The sequence below is a fragment of the Zonotrichia albicollis genome, chromosome 10 (genome assembly GCF_047830755.1).
Source record: "Zonotrichia albicollis isolate bZonAlb1 chromosome 10, bZonAlb1.hap1, whole genome shotgun sequence".
NCBI classification, from domain to species: domain Eukaryota; kingdom Metazoa; phylum Chordata; class Aves; order Passeriformes; family Passerellidae; genus Zonotrichia; species Zonotrichia albicollis.
Window position 1 is genome coordinate 39649475 of NC_133828.1, and position 5208 is coordinate 39654682.

The following is a 5208-nucleotide window of genomic DNA, read 5'->3' on the forward strand; positions in this document are numbered from 1 at the left end:
CATGATTAATATAATGCTTAAATATAAACTATAAATATAAATGTGAATATAGTCAGGCAAGCTATAAATATAAAAATATTTCAATATAGTTTAAAAGAATAGAGCTTTTTTGTACCTGTTTAGTTAGTATGGGATTTTTATTTTAAATAATTAAAATTACATTTCTATCATGCTTTTAACATAGAAATATACAATAAATATAGAAAGATATTTTTAAAACCACAACATATAAATAAATATAAACAGTAGCAATACACAGAATATATTTTATAAATTACATGCTACATCAGTGTCCACTATAAATATGCATGTGAATATAAATACGAAAAATAGGAATTTCAAATTGATTTTAATAGGATTTTAAACCAAGGCGGTTTGTTTGGTTCTGGTCGGGTAAAAGAGGTTTTTGGCATTTATTTCAGAGCAGTTTTTGTCTGGGGTCGCCCCTGTTCTTTTTTGCCGCCTTCGCTGCCCGCAGCCCCGAGGCGCGCTGCGCCCCCGTCTGGGGCGGGCGGCAGTGCTGCCGCCTTGTGGGCAGAGGGCGGTACTGCAGGCGTGCGCCGGCAGGCAGCCGAGAGGCCGCCATGCTGGGAGTGGCGTGTCGCGGGTGTCTCGGACTTTTCGTTGACCTTCTCGAGATGGCGGGGAAGTGGAGGACCCCGGTGGGTGTAAGTGAACTGCCTGCATGGAATACCGACGTCATGGCGGCCCCGACGGATTTTTCTGTGGCGCTTGAAGCGTATCCGATACATGCTGTGGGCTCAGCGTCGCCGCGGGCGGGCGTATTTCTGCGGGTTGGCGGAAGGCATCTGGGTAAATCTTCCCTCTGTGCGCCGGGGTCCTCTCATGCCCGCTCTCCCGCCCTCAGCGAGCCGAGCCGGGCTGAACTGTTCCGAAGAGCCGAGTGTGGCCGAAAATAACCGCGTTTAGCTTAAGAGACCAGGATAGCCAAGTGTAGCTGACATTAGCCGCGTTAGGACAAAGAGCCGCGTGAGACCGAGGTTAGCCAGTAGCCGGGAGTGGCCTGGTGGCTCCTGAAATTCCACGATAGGCAGGATGGTTCCCAGACCCAAGCTGGCCCCAGTGCCAAGTCGGGCTGACGTGATAGCGCCTCGTGGCTCCTGCAGTGTGCCATCCAGAAGCGGGGCAGGTGAGTTTTGTTTGCCAGGGAAAAGGGCCGTGGTTTGTGGGGGGGAGCTGTGGCTGGGGGTGGCCGGCTGGCTCCTGAAATTCTTTGGTATGCAGGGTGGTTCCCAGACCCAAGGTGGCACCAGTGCCAAGTCGGTCTGTTTTGACAGTGCCAAGTCAAAACTTCACTTGTCCTAGTTTAGATTTCTGATGTAGAGGAGCAGAAGTGCCACCTGATATGGAATTTGGTGCTCTCTGTGGAGTGACATCGTGTAAAATTTCTGTCCCAGAAATTCTGTCACGATGGCTCTGCTCCATAAAGAATGACACGGCCTGATTGTCAGCAATTTTTGCTTCTGCAATAGTGTAAAAATGCTAAAATTTGAACACTGCCTATAATTTCAAAAGAAAATATTTTAAAACTTGAAGTGATAGCTAAACTTAGGCCTGAAAGGTAGCAAGAGCAGGTAGCAAGAATATTTCTCCCTGTTTGTAGATATACTTTTCATTCAAAAATTTGCTGATGGAGAGATTCTTTCATGTATTTAGTGACCTTTACAGATGTATTCCCCTAGTGTTTTGAGTTGATAGAATCATGGAATAATTCAGGTTGGAAGGGGCTCTAAAGATCACCTCATTCCAAGCCTGCTGCCGTGGGCAGGGACGTGGTTCCCTAGAGCAGGTTGCTCTGAGCCTGATGCCAGAGCACCAATGGGCCTGGAACACTTCCAGGGATGGGGCAGCCCCAGCATCTGTGAGCAAGCTGTGCCAGCCAGGTGCCAGAGGAGGAAGAAAGCCCTTCCCACGTGGAGCAGAGGCTGCTGCAGCTTCGCGTAGTCTCGTGTCACCAAGCGTGTGAGACAGAAGAGCCCTTCCCGTGGAGGGGTATCGGCGCTGACGGATCCTTTTTGGGAGAAGCGGAGCAATGGAACGCCAGAGCAGCCTTCAGTTCTTCTGGCAGAGCTGGGAACAGCTTGAAGCAGGAGCAGAGCTGGCCTGGTGCCTGCCAGCTCTGCAGGCAGTGGGGATGGAGAAGCTGCAGTTACCTGTCTGTTTGGCTGAGTCTTTAAAAAGGAGGCACTTTTCTGTAGTTCCTTTTCTATAAGCATTACGTGCAAGTTCCCCCTAGAAGTCCAAAGGCAGCTGTTTTCTTAGCAGGAGGAAGTCAGGAGGAGGCAAAGCGGGCAAAGACATCAGATAAGTCGGGATAAAATTCTTGGCTAACCTGTTTTTTCCCCTTCCTCCAGACAGCCAGTTCTGAAGCACTGAGCAGAGATCTGCCCGGGAGGAAGAGCAGAGCCAATCTCTGAGAGCTGACGCGCGAGCTGTGGTGAGGACAGCTGCTCCCTGCCTGCAGCCTGCCTTGGTGTGGGAGCTGCCGAGCTGCCATTCCTGTGGTGGGAGTGTTTCTCCTCTCATTGAGCCAAGCCAGAGACCTGCTAGGGAAGGAGCAGGTAAGGTTTAAGTACCGAGGTCTCCCCAGTAAGAAGTGAGGTGACAAAAGGAAATGGCCTCAAGTTGCAGCAGGGAAGGCTTAGATTGGCTTTGAGGACCAATTTCTTCACTGAAAGGGTGGTCAGGCATAGGAGCAGGCTGCCCAGGGCAGTCCCCATTGCTGGAGACATTTAAAGCATGGCAAGGTGTGGTGTTTCGGGACCTGATTGGGGTGGGGGCTTGGCAGTGCTGGGGCAGCAGCCGGGCTCGATGACCTTAGAAGGCTTTTGCAGCCTAAAGGACGCTATGGTTCTGGAAAGCCTCGACCCCTGTGGCTCTAACACAGCACCTGGATGCTGACGGAAGGAGGCTGGTGATAGAGCCTGGAGGTCCCTGTCCCACGGGGAGGGAGAGGACAAGGCAGTGTCGCCTGCAGGGAGGGTCTCGTCCCCAGAGGGCAGTCAGCGACTCCATCCCTGCCCGGGGCTCTGGGTGCAGCCTCGGGGTGGACACCTGCCCTCAGGTTTCCCTCTGGGCACCCGGGAAGGGAACCGGGTCCATCCGTGTGGCAGCTCCAGGGCCTGCAGGCTTTGGGGCTTTGCAGCTGTGTGCCTTGTCACAGGGTGGCAGGGACGTGACGCTGCCTGGGCACGCTGCTGGCCTGGGATCCTTGCTGCTTTCCTCCTTATCCCATATGGATTTAGCAGCAATCTTCTTCTATCTTTTCTTTAAAACTGTCCTTGGGAGAGTGCAAAGAGAGGGTAATCAGTTATGTCAAAGCCTACATATTTTACCTGTTGGCACTTAAGAGAAAAGACAAAAGCCTGCTTGGCATCCTTCTGCCTGGAAGTGATTGTGACCCAGGGAAGTGAGGAAGGGGCTGGCCGAGGTCACTGAGGCTCTGAGATGGAGGTGAGTTTGCATCCCAGTTTATTGGAACGGAGGCTCATCAGAAGTTTCCTCGGCTGTCTAAGGCACAGAGCCCTGGAGCCCAGTAAGCCTGAGCTGCTGCATGCTTGCTGTGAGCCTTGGGGTGAGCGTGCATCGTTGCAGGCTTGGGATGGATTGAAATGTGCTGAGGAAACCGGAGGGAGGGAGGGAGGGAGGGAAATGCTCTGTTAACATGTGCCAATTCTTCTGTCAGACTCATCACGGCAGGACGGCGTGAAGGCTGAAAGCGTAAGAAGATGTGGAGGGAAGCAGAGAATCTGACAGGAGCATCGAACGCGCGAGCGCACGAATTTTGCTTTTTGCTTGGATGTAAACTCAGGAGTTGAAAGGAATTTGGGAGTGAGAAGGGACATTTCAGAAGGTGAAGAAGAAAAAGAAGTTGTTGTTGTTGTTACAGGCCTGGCAAAATCTTTTGTTCTAGCTAATAAAAGAAGTTAGTTTAAATAAAAAAAAGAAAAAAAAAAGTAGTTTTTCTTTACCTGACTATTATATTCATTGGTGGTATATGGTGTGTTGTTTAATTTCTTGGTATGATTAACTCAGTGTAAGTTGTTTTTTGAGTGAACTAACTTTCTGGATGGGTTGGTTTGTATTTGAGACAGGATTGATTTCAATAGGTTTCTTTCATAGACTTGTGATAGGTATTACTGGGGTTTTGGCTTTGTTTACTGTATGCATAAACATCCAGCTTTGGTTGGGCCAGGTGGGCTGCCAGAGTTTGTGGGTGTGAATTTATTCGATAGCTTTTGTTAAATGCAGTGTTTAATTTTTGACAGGTTTTTCAATGTAGTGGTTTTAAGGTGGTTTTTAGAATTGATTGTATGGTTTGATGTTGTTTATAGTTGCTGTCCGGTAAGGGATGTGGTGTGAGTACTTGAACCTTATGGTTTTGGTTTTCCTAAGTTCCGTTTTCTTTCTGGTTCGATAGGTTTTTTTAGTTTTATTTTTGGTGCCAGGGGTATTCACGTGGTGGGTTTTTATAGGCAATATGTTTTTTAATTTGGGTAGTGATATTTTTTAGTATTTTAACAGTTTAGATTTTTTATTTTTATGCTTTGAATTAGTTTTCTTTTAATTTTAAATTAAGTTTTATAGATTATTGGTTTTTATTTGTGCATTAGCATAAAGGTAGAGCTTTGGGGGCTTCTTTTAGTACTGTTTAGGGTCAGTTGTACAGTTTTGAGTCTAGTGAGTTGGTTTGGTTTAATTTTTAGTGGGTGTTTGTTTTTCTTAGCAGTTGTGTCATTTTCAAGGTGTATTTGAGGTTTTTGGGGTTTTTGAGATACTGGTTTAGGAGGACGTTTATGATGAGCATGTGCGCAGGTTTTGGGCTAGTTGAAGTGGGATTTAAAATTTATTTTGGGTTAGGTTTATTTGAGTGTTCATGAGGGTTCAGTGTTGTGGGATGTTTGTTCCGTTAGTGATAAAAATATGTTTTGTTTTGATGTGCTGCGATGGGATGAGCGTGTGCTGCGTGCTGGAGCTGACAAAGGTACGGTATTGTTGTGGCTTATTTATATGGTTTAATATAGAGATGAAAATAGAAATAAATATACATTTAAAAAGAAATATTACATTAGAGTGGTGAACATAAATATAGAGAACAGATACATATATAAAACTATAATTCATGGTATGGAATTGTAAGATATTATCACATAGATAAATGATAGTCTATTATATATATGCACAAAG

At 46.8% G+C, this 5208-nt stretch overlaps 1 long non-coding RNA gene across 1 annotated transcript; it reads left to right on the forward strand.

Moving 5' to 3' along the window:
- Positions 1–815: 815 nt before the first annotated feature.
- Positions 816–3980, forward strand: LOC141730496 (uncharacterized). The gene is made up of 3 exons (XR_012582028.1): positions 816–1150; positions 2376–2582; positions 3707–3980. It is a non-coding gene; the product is annotated as an uncharacterized LOC141730496 (long non-coding RNA).
- The last annotated feature ends 1228 nt before the right edge of the window (positions 3981–5208 follow it).